The following is a 16111-nucleotide window of genomic DNA, read 5'->3' as shown; positions in this document are numbered from 1 at the left end:
CAATATTTATAATACGCTATTTTTAAAGATAAATAACTACAGTAGAACCACAAAGAACTGAAGTTCTTAAATGAGACATGAACTGTATAACTGATTTTTCACATTATTACTATTTTTAATCAACATTAAGCATATAAAATATGTCTATAAAACTATTCTTTGCATACATTTTATTACAAATGTAAGTAACAGACATAAATTCAAACATTTGGCATTAATTATGTCCTAAATTTTAAAAGTTCTAAAACCTTAATTCAAATATAATAAATTGGTATGCTTTATACACACACACACACACACACACACAGAGACATAATTTAAGTGAAAACTCTTACCATTGGTTTTCTTTTGATAGTTAGTCACTCCATTAGTTTTTCTTGATAGGGCCTTGCTATGTCAAGCTGACAGTAGACAAATCACAAAATGACATTTGGATGCTCACTTCTTCAGATAGGAGTTTTCGGCCAATTGCCAGTTGAGAATTTAGACTGAAACTAAATTACCCAAACTTTATTAAGTTGTTTCCACATCCACCAACTGATAACGAGCAATGACTCTAAACTCAAAACAAAGTGAATGATTTTGATTTACCGCTTTTCAAGCAGTCATAATATTATGTTTAAGAAGAAATGCTAGGATGAAATAAAACCAAAAACAAAAACCGTCTAAAATTCTAATATCTTCAGAGAACAGTTTTAAGTAAACTTTGATTGAAGCTTCCAAAAAAAAGTTGACTCTATTATTCTGTAGCCAAAATTAACACATGATAAAGATGGTATTTATACAATGACGTATCTACTATCAATTATAGAGTCACAGATTTACATTCTGTCAAATACTGACAACACTAACAGCAATACTTGTATATACTTTGACAGTATCATCTATATTCATAAAATATTATATCACCAACTACTTATAGTAACAGACACCATCAGAGTTCAAGGTTACACTGAAGAGACATGCCCTGCCTGCAAAGATCATTCTTTGTACTGAGGCAAACTTTGTGATTAGAGACTTCTAATTATAACACAAAACAGATCAGCTCCTTTTCTGTACCCATTTAGGGTCTTTTTCTCTTAATTATTATTTATAGCTAATCTCTGTAATATCTGTCAACTATATATGACTTTTCGCCATTAGGCTTTATATGATAGTTGACTTTTACAATACTGTTTTGATGCTTTTAAAATATTGTGCACAGTAAATTTTTCCCCAAATGTTAAGATATACCTTAGAGCCTCAATATCATTTCTACCCAGCTATAAGTTAGTCCATTTCAATAATTATGTATCCTTGACAATTTAAGTCTTTGGCAAATAAACAACAAAGTAAAGCTAAAATGAAACCATGAAAGGAACGGAAAACATGTCCTTATCTTCCTAAGCTATCATGTTTACCACTGATTAAAAACTTTCTTAATGTCAACTATAATAGCTCCAATATTCAGTGCACAGTTATGTAACATTCAAATTAAAATACTAAACATAACATGCACCCAAAATTCTCATATATTCTGTGTGCCCGCTCTCTCTTCATACATACACAGGAGTACTTATGTCCATACACATGGTCTTCTATCCACATGCACTTCTATACCCGACCAACTTTCCCATATCAATAACCTGATACCACAGTATTATATGAGAAAGAATATAAGGTAAACAATCAACTTATGGTTAAATCAAGAGAGGCTGGCTTCAGAACAAAGCGGAGAGCTTAACAAAACTGCTATGTCTTTGAGTTAATCACACTGACTGCACAGTTTGATATCCTAGAAATAGGCTTATTCCATTCTATCAAATAATGTGAATCCCAAATCCTCAATATCTATAACATTTGTAAACTATTCAAAGACTAAGAGAGCTCCTTCCTGAGTACTCCTTTCTCAAAGAATTTATAATCTAAAACTTCACATGGAATGTGGGGGTAAAAAGCTCATAAAGACATATATGAATGGTTAGATTTCCAAGAAAGAAACAAGTACATTGGGGCAGCTTAAATTGTTTGAATATATTTGTCACATGTGGGGCTGATCTGAAAAGATATCAAGAAGCACTTTTATTTTTTATTTTTTAACACTTTATTAAAAGTTACTGGGGTGACAATGGTTACTATGAACATATAGGTTTCAGGTGTGGGTTTCTATGTCACAAGATCTGTATATTGCTCTGTATGCCCACCACCCAACGTGATATCTTCCTGGTCACCATATATTAAGACCCCCTTCACTCCCCACCCCTACACCCCCTTCCCTCTGGCAACCACCACACTGCTATTTGTGTCTATGAGTTTCAGTTTTATATCCCACATATGAGTGAAATCATATGGTTCTTAGCTTTTTCTGACTGACTTATTTCACTTAGCATAATATTCTCAAGGTCCATCCATGTTGTTAATAATGGCAGTGTTTCATCCTTATCGCTGAGTAGTATTCCATTGTGTACATGTACATCTTCTTTATCCAGTCCTCTATCGAAATACACTTTGGTTGCTTCCATGTCTTGGCACCGTGAATAACACTGCATTGAACATAAAGGGGCATATATCTTTGTGAATACACGTTTTGGAGTTTTTCAGGTATATACCGAGGAGAGGAATTACTAGGTCGTATGGTGACTCTATTCTTAATTTTTTGAGGAATCGCCAGACTGCTTTCCATAGTGGTTGAACCAGTCTACATTCCCAACAGCAGTGAATGAGGGTTCCCTTTTCTCCACAACCTCTCCAACACTTGTTATTGCTTGTCTTATTGATAACAGCCACTCTTAACAGGTGTGAGATGGTATCTCTTTATAGTTTTGATTTGCATTTCCCTAACTGCTAGTGAGGTTGAACATCTTTCCATATACCTATTGGCTGTTCGTATGTCTTCTTGGGAGACGTGTCTGTCCAGGTCCTCTGCCCATTCTTTGATTGGGTTGTTTGCTGTTGAGTTTTATGAGCTCTTTATATATTTTGGAAACTAAACCTTTGTTGGAGCTACTGTTTGCAAATATCATCTCCCACCTGGTTGGCTGCCTCTTTGTTTTGTTGTTAGTTTCTTTTGCTGTGCAGAAGCTTTTTAGTTTGATACAGTCCCATTCATTTATTTTTGCCTTTACTTCCCTTGTCTTTGAGGTCAATTTCATAAAATGTTCTCTACGACCAAGGTCCATAAGTTTGACACCTGTTTTCTTCTATGTAACCTATTGTTTCAGGTCTCACATTTAGGTCTTCAAAATGGATCAAGAAGCATTTTTAAAGCAGAAAATATACAACCATTTTATTCTTAGCCTGATGAAATCCACAAAGCAAAAATTAATTGAATATAAAATTTGGCAATGAAGTATTTATGTCCTCATTCTGGAAGAAGATCAAAGATAAATTCCTTAGACAAATGAAATTACAGAAGAGCATGAATATATATAAATCAAGTTTTCAGTATAAGAGAATTCTAAATTTGTTCGTGTCACTCATCCTAATGATTCCAATCATCATGGCAGTAATTTAATTTTTAATACAAAAAATAATCTTGAAAAGTCACTATCAGATTAACAAAATCATGAATCAAAAAGCATAGTGCAATTCTCTTGGTGTGAATAAGATGATCTTGGTGTGAATAAGAATGCACCTACACACAAAACTAGTTTCATATTCGAGCAAAGATGAGTAGCAAATGATTTGTCAATGTGTTTAAGTGTTTGTACAAACGAAGAAACAGGTCCAGGAATAGGACATTATTTGTCCAAAGTCACACAGCAAGTCAGCAGCAAAATCAAGACCCCTTAAGAACAAATGCTTTTTTTTTTTTTTTTTTTTTTTTGTTGCTAATCCTCACTTGAGGATATTTCTTCCATTGATTTTTAGAGAGACTGGAAGGGAGGAAGAAATGGGGGGAGAGAAAGAGAGACAGACAGACAGACAGACATTGATGTGAGACTCATCAATTGATTGCCTCCCACATCTCCAACCCAGGTACCTGCCCTTGACCAGGAACTGAACCCTCGACCCTTCAGTGCCAGAGCCAATGCTCTAACCACTGAGCAGCACCTGCCAGGGCAAGAAGAAATGCTTTTTAACTATAATCAAGGAAATAAATAGTTATGCCTCAGAAAGAGATATAATTTTATTAGAAAGATTTCAACCTATTAACCTCCATGCTAATCTCAAACATTCAAATTATCAGTCCCAGAAAATGCAAAACACCAATTCATGAAGTAGGGAAAGAAAGGTATGTTATTAATTTAAGCCTGATACCTCCCTCTTTATGAGCTTTAATAACTCTAGATTATTGATAATAATCTAGAGTTTTAAGGCAGGCATTAAGTCTTATACCCAGCTCTTACAGACTAAAAACGTGAGCTTGAAAATTATATAAAATGTTATCAAAACTTTCTATAAAAAAGAAATATACTAGAACTTCTCATGGCATTACATCTATTTTTCTTTCACTTTCTATCATCCTATTTAATCCAATTTTTCATAGGATCACTTAGCAATTTAAGCACACCACATGAATAGTGTAAGTAAGAAAAGGTTTTATCTTGACTGCTTCAGGTGATGTCACTCATCCCAATTATATATAAATAGGCAGCAAGAGAAATTCAGATAATTAGTAAGTAGGAAATACATTTTTTTAAAAGTTGAAACACTGTTTTGATTTAGTTGTAAGGATAAAAGTTGGCCACTAACTCAATTTAGATTTCATCATCTATTCAGTCAACTCATAGAATGTTTCCAATAAAATGTAACATACCTTTTAGTTCTACTGGTCTCAAAAGTGAGAGCACTCATCAGCAACACCTAAAATCCCTCTCTTGAATAGACAATGACACTAAAAAATTAGTTTTACCCTACCACCATCACAAACATCACACATTCCCCTGACATCTTACCGTCCAGTCAATGAACCAAAAGGCATAAAATATTCATACATTCATTATTAAAAATAGAATAAAATATTTTATCATGTAAAAATCAAGATTTATCCTATGCCAGTAAAGCGAAAACTCTATGTTTAAGGCATTTTACTTATATCCCATTTGTTTAAAAATATCTCAATACAGTTTATATGTATGTGCATATATACATAAATAGTAAACATATGTTGTATGTGTATAAATATGTGTATGTATATGTTTTATGTGTATAATATATGTGTATGTACGCATTAAGATAAGGGCAGTTGTCTTAAAATCATGAGTTTATTAGAAATTATAATAATTTAATGTTTTACTCAATGTGCTAAGTTTGCATGTGTGTGCTTACTTTTTTCACCTAGAATTGTGACTGGCTTCCTAAAAGCAATATAGGGTATATTTAGGTCTAGCTTTTGAGGTAGTCTATCCAGAGTTAGCATGTTGATATGCTAATATATTATATAAAAACCAGTTTATTCATTTTCATTCACATTATCCACAGCAATCCTTTAGAAAATATTTTTTAATCAACCAAAGAACTATGCCTCACCCTTTTCATAGATTTTTATCATGTTTATAAGAAAATTATTTTGGGAACAATTTATTTAATTTACTCTTAGTTTCTTTACCTGAAAAATGAAAATAACAGAATTTACCACATAAGCTTGCTATGAACATTAGCTAAGTTAATAGTTGTAAACAGCCTAGAAGAGTGCACCAGGCACATAAAAGCCTTCAAAACTAGAATACCACAATCATTATCATCATTGCCACCATTATTAACATCACTACCACTACCATCACCACCACCTTCATAAGCACCTTAAGTGAGGCTTAGTTAAAATGCAGTTCCAGGTCACACTTCCAGATTCTAATTCAGTATCACACCAAAGTTTTAAATACTGTATTAAAGAGAAGGAAAGTTAACTATGCATGTACCAATACAACCTGTAACAAGCATAATACTTTAAAACAGAAAAGGAAACTGTTTTAAACATCCAATAATAGATTTACTACCTTTTCCAAAACTCACACAACCCATCCCAAATTCCAATAGTTATTTTCCAGTGACCCAACTGCGTACTCAAGAGTAGTTAGGAATTCAGAAGTAAGCAGTCCTAGGTTCAACAAATAAAGAAGCTGACACACTAATTCCTTCTTTGGGTAGAAAGTACCAAGCCATTTTATAAAAAATTCATGTGAGTAAATTCAATTATCAAATATCCGCACACTCACTACATTTGCTACTCTCTGCTAAGGCAAAGCTCAAGATATGAAACTCTTTTGGAATCTCATTGGAAAAATAACCTCTCACTATCTTCCAAGTATCACAGAAGTCTTGTTCCAGCTCAATGAGTGGTAGGTGCGAGGAGCTTGGAGAAGGGATTTTAGTTAGGGTTGATAGGCAAGACTTCAAGATAAGATCTTAGCTAGGTCTTATAATAACTAGGATTTGTTTTTTTTAGATAAAAAGAAACTGGATTTCAGGTCAAAGAAAACAGTGTAAGAAACTTGGAGCACTACAGGCATTTCAGGATAGTACGTATTCTGCACAGTACATATTCTGCATCCTGGAAAGGATCCTCCTCTCTTCCTCCCCCCAATCTAATTAGTACTCAGAAAGACTGTTCTGGCAATGGTATGCATAATGCAGTATGTTATGACAGTCTAGCCCTACACAGGGACAAGAATCTAAAGGATTATTTTAATCAATTGGCTGTGAGGAACAAAACAGGTATCAGATGATTTAAGTTTTAAGCCTGTTTTTTCTGGCAACTTTCTATTCTTCCCTGTTAATTCAGGATGAAGGAGATGGTAGACAACAGAAGCTATGAAAAATGGGCTTGAGAGTGGTCTTAGAGATCTTAGAGTAGAGGATGAGGAGTAAACCTGCAGTAGAAAAGATAGAAAGCAATTTGAGCAAAGACTTGGCAGTGGGGAAGTACAAACATCTTCAGGTCAATTAGCTCTCTTTTGCTGGAGCCAAAGAGCTCACAATATTTTCTTTGTAATACATCAAAAGACCTTAAAGGTGTTACTGAGGATGAAGGAAAAGGCAAAACAGTGTAAAACATGGAATGTCTCTTATTGATAATAATCTAGAGTTTAATGATTATGTTCCCTGTATGTAGAAGGAAATACAAATGTATTTTAATACAGTTTACAATGTAAAATATTCACAATTTCAGCTTGTCCAACAAAACAGATCAACAATAAAGCTTTGCTATATCCAGTACAAATAAACGTAATCAAGCGCTTGTGAATAAATCTCGATAACAAACAAAGCTCATTTATCTCCTTTGGAAATGAGAATCCTTGCTTTGTTAGAGTGGACTTACCTTTAAATTTCATCTTATTATTCTTAAACATGAGAAAATTTTAAATTGTATATCTGATTCTCATTCATGCCCCGCCTCCACCCCACCTCCCCACCCCTCTGGCCTGTTTGGAAAGTTTTTAATAGGCAATTTTTGTAGAATTCCATTATACTATATGTGTCAATCTTCTCAATCAAGTAGTTCATATTATTGTGAGACAGCTCCTTAATAGTAGAGGCCATGCTGTTTTGTTTTTTCCCTCTGGTATCATTAAAACCTAATAGCACTAGATGTGTATTTGGTGTACTTATTAAATAAATGATATTCTATAATTTGATCTGCAAACGGATAACATAAAAGCTAAGAACAATTACAAAATTTCATAACAATAAACATATGATTTACTCGTGTGTCTATGCAGTACTGTTTCAGGTTACTGGAGCTTACTGCAACAGGGTACATAACTGCTGTGGCACTAGTAAATGAAAAATGGCCTAGAAAACTCTGGTTTTTAAAAAATTATATACATGGGTATAGAGGTTACCATTTCCCTTTGCATTAAAAAATAGCACTTAGTAGCTTATAAACTCCTTGGAGATATTAATAAAATATTTAAATACAATTTAGTCTTACTGGCTGAAAAAAAGATGTTTTTCACATTTTATTAAAAATATTTTTCTCACATTTGAATTTGTATTTTTTCAGGCTTTAAAAAATACCCCACTACATTTCATTTATATTATCAAATTAATCAACAATATCTTGTCATATACCATCTATTTCTGAATAAAGAGATATTTTTAAAACTACAGTATTTTAGGGATAATTGACTGATTAATCCTTATGGAATCACGCTAAAATAGGCAAATGTCCTTTCCAAATTAAGTGGGTCACTTATCTTAAAACATAAATAACTTATATGTATATATGCATAACCCATGGACACAGACAAAAGTGTGGAGAAGGCTTGGGGGAGAGACAGATGCAGGGTGGAGGGGATCGAGGGGGGGAAGGGGAACATCTGTAATACTTTCAACAATAAAGATTAATTTTAAAAAAACATAAGGAAACTACATGTTAAAATACCTCAATTTAAGATCTATTATTTTTAATCCTTACTCACAAACCTGGGTGATAGGTATTACATACTCATTTTATTGTTGTGTACTTGCCTGAGATTCCAGAGCTATTGAATGATACAGTTATAATCTCCATCACTGTTTGTCGAGCTCCAAAATCTAAGCTTATTTTTCTTACAATAACTATCTGGAACACTACCAAATACCATGCTCTCTCTCTCTCTCTTTTTTTTTTAAGGCTAGGAGGGCATAAGGGGGCAGGCTCCTGGGGCAGAAGGTAGGCACTAAGTAAAATAAAAGTAAACATCATAAAGTCCCAGTACTTCCCTCACTGATGCTCTTCAAACCTATCAGAAACTTCTTTCTCTTACTTCACTAAGATACCCTTATCTGTATGCAAGTAGCAATATGAATTAACATTAAGCTTTGAAAAGTAGAATCGCTACTTACAAAATCTCAAAGCAAAAATAGCTACTGAGAACTGTAAGGACAAATGGCTCTATGACATACCTCAGTAGCCCCTGAAGACAATGTATTAACAAATATTCATCAATAATCCAAGGTCATTAAAATATATAAAGCTTTCTAACATATTTTACAGTATGAATGGTTGAGATGAAATGTTTTAGCAATCAAACAAGGTAAACACTGTTCATCTGGAAAATTTAATGTCCAATAATACTAAATGAATACATTATTCATTTCCTTCAAGAAGTATACATGCTATCATTTTATACTTTCAAAACAGGATATAGTTGTATGAAATCAAGTATTCTAAATTTAGCAAAAAATATTAAAACTTTCAAAAGTAAAAAAGTTCTTAATTTTGAGAAAAGTAAGCTGTATTAACACAAGCTGCCAGTAAACTACACCCCTTTAAAGAAGTATTTCAAAATAGAATTTTACAGCTTACAGTCTTTCAAAAGTGAAGGTAAAATTTCTGTTGTTCCAAATTACTCCTCTCTTCTTTCCCTCTCCCTTCCCTTATCTCAATATCATAACACTTAAGTTCTCATTTTACTTGAAGAAAAATGCTATAGCATCTAGTATGACAAAGTAGAACAAGTTTACATTTAAAATTTTTGAGGGTCTTTAGCAATTCTAAGGCTCTCAATAACAAATTACATACAGGTACAGGAACCTTTAAAAAATGTTACAGTTTTTGCACCAAAACACAATTTCTCTAGCATTTTAAACAAGGTTTCACACAATAATTAGCACTGCAGTGTATAATTTAACATGTGTGACCCTTTGTATAGCAACAATTCTGAAACACAGCAGCCAACAGCATAGTTATTTATTTACTCTGTTACCTTGCTTGATTTAGGACATAAAGACAAAAGAAGATGAGTTCCATACAAAGAACTAGCATGGTACTTTGCAAAAATAAGGAAACAAAGTTTAGATGAAAGATAACCAAATAATGAAAAGTCAGGGCATGGCCGAATGGAGAACCAGGCTGGCAACTGAGAAGGATAAACCATTTTGGCCTACATTTGTTTGTAATGACTGGTGACCCAGATACTAAAATATCTGGCTAACATTTAGAAATCTGAAAACTGAAAGAAATGAAATATACGGCCAGCCAGTTAAATATTTTAGTCAAAATAAGAGGTACTTAAAATATGTAATTAGGGAGAATGTATTTGCCAGTGATACATCCGATAAGGGATTAAGTTCCAAAATACATAAAGAACTTATACAACTCAACACCAGAAAGACAAACAACCCAATTAAAAAATGAGCAAAGGGCCTGAATAGACACCTCTCCAAAGAGGTAATATCTACAGATGGCCAACAGACATAATAAAAAATGTTCAGTGTCACTAATCACCAAAGAGATGCAAAATTAAAACCATAATGAGATATCACCTCATACCTGTCAGAATGGCTATAATCAATCAATCAGCAAATAGTAAGTGCTGGCAAGGATGTGGAGAAAAGGGAACCCTTGTGCACTGTTGATGGGAATGCAGACTGGTGCAGCCACTATAGAAAACAGTATGGAGTTACCTCAAAAATTTAAAAATAAAATTGCCTTTTGACCTAGCAATCCCACTTCTGAGAGTGTATCTTAAGAATCCCTAAATATTAATTCAAAAAGAATATATGCACCCCTATGCTTATTGCAGCCTTTTTTTTTTTTTTTTTTACAACAGCCAAGATCTGGAAACAGCCCAAGTGTCCATCAGTAGATGAGTAGTAATATGTAATTAGAAACTGCAGTAAATTTACACAATGGAATACAATGCAGCCATAAAAAAGAAGAAATTTTACCTTTTGCAACAGCATGGATGGACCTGGAGATTATTATGCTAAGTGAAATAAGCCAGTCAGAGAAAGACAAATACCATGTGATCTCATATGTGGAATCTAATGAACAAAATAAACTGACAAAGTAGAAAAAGGCACTGAAACAGGGACAGACAGCTATGGGGGGGAGAATGGGGGACTGGATGAAAGGAGGGGAAGGGATTAGTCAAAGAACATATATGCATGACAGAGACACAGACAACAGTGTGGTGATGGCCAGAGGGAAGGGGGGAGGGGCAGAGTGGAGGTGGGCAAAGGGGGGGCAGGGAATGGGGACATTTGTGATAGTGTAAACAATAAAAATAAAGTTAAAAATAATTTAAAATTTTTAAAAAGTGCTGGCAAAAATGTGGAGAAAAGGGAACCTTCATGCACCACTGGTGGGAAAGGAGATTAGTATAGCCACTGTGAAAAACAGTATGGAGTTTCCCAAAAACTTAAAAATAAAACTGCCTTTTGACCCAGTGATCCCACTTCTAGAAATATATCCTAAGAATCCTGAAACACTAATTCAAAAAAATATATGCACCCCTATGTTCACTGCAGCATTTACAATAGCCAAGATCTGGAAATAGTCCAAGTGCACATCAGTAGATGAGTGGATTAAAAAAAAAAGCTGTGGTACATTTACACAATGGAATACTACTCAGCTGGGAAAAAAAAAGGATATCTTACCTTTTGGGACAGCATGGATGCATATGGAGATTATTATGCTAAGTGAAATAAGCCAGTCAGAGAAAGACAAATACCAAATCATCTCACTTATATGTGGAATCCAATGAACAAAATAAACTGACAAAACAGTAACAGAGGCATGGATATATGGAACAGACTGATAGCTGTCAGAGGGAAGGTGTGTTGGGGGATTGGACGAAAGAAGATGAAGGGACTAAGCAATGTGAAGGGATATATATATCTACAGATAACAATGATAACAGCCAGAGGGAAAGGGGGATGAGGTATAAGTGGAGGTGGGCAAAGGGCAGGAAATGGAGACAAAAGACTTTGTTTGGGGCAATGGGCACACGATGCAATATGCAGATGTTTTATTGAGTTGTAAACTTGAAACCTGCACCCCAATAAATTCAATAATAAATAAACATGTAATTAGCATTTTCTACACATATTTAAAAAAATATTTATTTTTGCTTCATAAATGACCCCATAAATTATATTTCACCTTTATAATCAGATAATAAGGATTATACTAATATAGAGATTAGGGTACACAAATCCTTTTGAGAGGAGAAAAATAATACATATTATTTAAAAGTAAAGCTTATTTAAGGAACTGTATTTGCCTAAACAAACTATATTCTACTTATGGACCACATAGTTTATTCTACAGAGAGGTGTTTGTTAAGTGACAAGAGAATTTTTGGACAAAAAAATCTTTAATTCAGAAGCTATAAAAGTTTTGCTAATAATGAGAGTGCTAGAACACAGAAGACAGAGACCAGATTCATCAAGAACTCATCTTATACTTTTTGGACTTGAGAAAGGAAGGTGGCATTTCATTCAAGTAAAAATTTCATATAATATGAACTCTTCAGCCACCTGCAAGTGGACCATGTTGAGTGCCTATCCAAAGCTTCCTCTTTGATAATGATCCATGATCTGATTTCTATCCTAGTCTCTCCCAGAATTCAATGTGCCTTAGGTGAAGCTGAATGACCCTGAGGTACAAAGGTAGACCATAAATTACTCGAATCTATTATGATAAGCCCATTCCTCCTTGCCTATGATTAGTTTAGGAATTTTAGAATTAGACAAATCTAAGCCACTGAGAAGCAAGGTGGGGGTGGGGGTGGGGGTAAAGGGGAACTGCTTAAGGGAAAAATAAAATTATACTGCTTATAAGAAAGCTAAGAGAATGTAGTTCTCTCTTTGAATCTGAAGGAGGAAAAAAACCACATAATCCTAATTCCAATTAGTAACTAGAGTGTTGAGGGAATGGCAATACTAGGTAGAAAGACTAGAGAAGAAATACAACCTGAATCCTTCAAAATATCACTGAGCCTCTGGCTCGACTAACTTTCTGGTACTTTCTTATGTGAACCAATTAATACATTAGTACTTTTAAAATATAAGTTAGACTAATTTGAAAACTAATTTGTTATTACAAAATTAATAAGTGCCAAGCTCTATTTAAATACTTTTAGAAAATTATAAACTCTATTTTATCTATTCTTGGCTTTTAAAGAGAAGTGTTATATTACTTTACTGTATTTTTTTAATTGCCTATAATGATTGTGTATTATATGTGTTATTGGGGAGGGAATTATTTAAAATGTCAGAGTACACCAAACAATTTGACCTCTTCCTGATCATTAATATAAAACTCAAATTATGTTTTTAATATAGTAATGCTTTCAATATATTCAGATTGCTATATTCTTATAGTCTGATTTCTCTCTGATATCAATTGTCTCTTGTTTTTGCTATACTTTATTCCCGTTTAAGAGAGAACCACTAAACTCTCATCTACATAGTTCATTTGCTTCCTACACCCTACATATTCCCATCCCACTCTAAGTTCCCAATTATGCACATTCAGATACTTGAAGGTGCCAGAAGTATACTGCGAAGCATATGAACATTATTCTAGAAACAGCGAATTTCTCTTTGAACTCAGTTTAAACTAAAAATACAACCTAGTTTTGTACTTTGTATTTTAAAAATCTCATTTCCTCTTTCCTTTCCTCCTTTCCTTCCTTCTTTTGACATTTATCTTGCCTAGCAATAATTTTGACCTTTTACCTTCACATAGTGATTAAATTCCTCTATAAAGCAGAGGCTATGAAGTGGAGGCCTATGGGTCAAATATATTCCATGGGCATATTTAGCACTGTAGTGACGGAGCGTTCTGAAAAGATTTGAATTAGTTACCAACTAACTCACGTAAATATATATTTCAGGATTATTTTGAAAAATCGAAAAATTTGGCATCAATCAGCCTGAATCCTGGCAGGGCCCATCTCCATCCCCCAAGACATGCATAAACTCTCTAGAACCCCAGTCTCCATATTACTTCCCTAAATGGTCTAATTCTTCACAGTCAAAGCCCTTACAGGTATTTGGCTATGCTCCCCCTGATAAAACACACTAATAATGCCATCTGTCAGCTAAGTAAATAAAGCAGTTCATAAGGCATTCAAGAAAGTATGCTTCTAAAACTCTTTCCTCCTGAATCTATTTTAAAGAGAAACCTATTTCCAGAACCAATGATCCAGCAATAGATTATTATCATAAAAGTGTTTCTTTTTAATTTTTATTGGGATGACAGTGGTTAACAAAACCATACCGGTTTCAAGTGTACAACTCAACAAAGCATCATCTGCATACTGCATCGTGCACCCATTGCCCAGTCAAGTCTCTTCCAGTCCCCATTTATCCCCCCTTTGCCCTCTTTTACCTCTCCCCATTCCCCTTTCCCTCTGGCTATCACCATACTGTTGTCTGTCTATGTGTATGTATGTATGTGTATTATGTGTGGGTGTGTATATTTGTTTAATCCCTTCACCTTTTTTTCCACACAGCCCCCCCAAACCCCTCCCCTCTGACAGCTGTCAGTCTGTTCTATGTATCTATGCTTCTGCTTCTATTTTGTCTAAGTTATTTTGTTCATCAGATGCCACATATAAGTGAGATCATATGGTATCTGTCTTTCTCTGACCAGCTTATTTCACTTAGCATAATATTCTGCAGGTCCATCCAAGCCATCGCAAAAGATACGATTCCTTTCTTTTTTATGGGGGAAAAAGTTTCTTAATAGAATGCTATTTGAAACAAAATGGGTTACGTTCCTCATCTAAGTTTTGATCAATGCACTAAGAACAGAAAAGTCCTAAATACTTGGTCAGCTTTCAAATCTGGTATTAATAAATGATATGAACAAAATGCACTATATATATACAAATCATATATGTACAAAATTACTTATATGCTTTATCATACAAGTTAAGATGCCAAGTTCTCTTTTGAAACTAAGTTCTCCTTATACTGTTTAATGGAATCTATCATATAACAGGAATTAGCTCAATTCACAAATTATTTTTTAAGAAACAATACTTCCCAAATTATATTCAGTCACTTCCCAACATTACACAAAAGTTACTGAAAGAATTTTGGAGATGATCTTGCAATCAAATTCTATAGATGGAACAATAACAATGGTAGTTTTATATTTCTGTCAAATTCCTAGGCTCTGTCTACCTCCCACATTTCAAATCCATACCCTTCTCTCCAACTCCACAGCTATATTCATAATCTTCAACCTGGTCTACAGAAATAGCTTCTAACAACAGGCTTTTACATTCATGGCAGCCAGATTCATGTTTTTCTTTTTAATCCTCACCTGAGCATATTTTTTCCAGTGTTTTTCAGAGAGTAGAAGGTGGAGAAAGAGGGGGTGGGAAGGGACATTGGTGTGAGAGAGACACATCAATTGGTTGCCTTCTGCATGAGCCCCGACCTGGGCAGAGCCTGCAACCGAGGCATATGCCCTTGGCTGGAATCAAATCTGGGACCCTTTAGTCCACGGGGCTGACGCTCTAACCACTGAGCCCAAATGGCTCGGGCCAGATTCATGTTTTTCAAATGAAAATTTAACCACATTACACCTCTGCTTAAAACCTTTCCACAGCTTCCCAATATCCTTTAGGATTAAGGCCAAAATCGTTTTGAACAAGATCACATAATTGGTTTCTTGCATTCCTCTCCACCTTTATTTCTCCTTCTCAGGCCTCAGCCACACTGGAATCCTTTCAGTTTTTCCTCTTACTTTTGCAGAGGCTATTTCTGTTACCTGCAATGCTCTGACTCATGTGGATTCTTTCCATCTCAGCCTAAAAGTTATTTCTCTTGTCCTTCCCTGACTGACCATCAAAACTGACCACCATTCCAGGCCAGGTTAGGTTAGCTTCTCATATACTCTCATATTACCTATGACTTCTACCCTAACATTCATCTTAGTTGTAATTATTTGTTTAGTTTCAGTCTTTTGCAAAAGTTGTTGGTTACATGAGGACACAGACTTTATCTATCTTGCTTACTGTCTTACGGTACCATTTAACATAATGCTTGACATAAATAGCACTTAATAAACAAACATATGTTGAATAAATAGATCTCATTAAATTGAAGTTAATCCATTACTAACTTATTGTTGAAAGGGTAGCATACCACAGTACATATTTCTGGAAGTCTTGAAGACCTGGTTTATAATCACCGACCTACCACTTACTGTGTGACGTTAAGTATCAAACACTCAGATTCTTTACCTTAACTGGAACACAGTACCTTGCCTACTCTGTCTTCTTTACATATTTTTTGGGAGGGGGATAAAAAAACAGTCTATTTTCTCAACTCTAAAATGCATATTTTTTCACCTTAACATTTTTTAAATCAAGAGAAGTCTTACTGTAGATATCAAAAGAATCCTGCAAGTCATTACTCAGGTTATACCTTGTCACTGTCTATCTATGTATAAACTTAGACA

The 16111-nt window shown here is 34.4% G+C and overlaps 1 protein-coding gene across 4 annotated transcripts in view; it reads right to left on the bottom strand.

Annotated features, from left to right (window-relative positions):
* The window catches only part of LOC148094254 (zinc finger E-box-binding homeobox 1-like), a 140638-nt gene that overhangs the window by 94240 nt on the left and 30287 nt on the right, over positions 1-16111 (bottom strand). Inside the window, exon 1 of one of the 4 annotated variants that reach the window (XR_015715545.1) lies at positions 336-2194. The exons of the other annotated variants lie outside the window; for them this stretch is intronic. The gene's annotated coding sequence lies outside the window, so the exon portion shown is untranslated. Of the gene's footprint in view, positions 1-335; positions 2195-16111 lie in introns of those variants that run through there. 4 annotated transcript variants of the gene reach the window in all.

Source organism: Miniopterus natalensis, chromosome 1, assembly GCF_054644295.1.
Source record: "Miniopterus natalensis isolate mMinNat1 chromosome 1, mMinNat1.hap1, whole genome shotgun sequence".
Lineage (NCBI taxonomy): Eukaryota > Metazoa > Chordata > Mammalia > Chiroptera > Miniopteridae > Miniopterus > Miniopterus natalensis.
The sequence above is the reverse complement of the archived record's forward strand: the minus strand, read 5'-3'. Positions and strand labels throughout refer to the sequence as shown.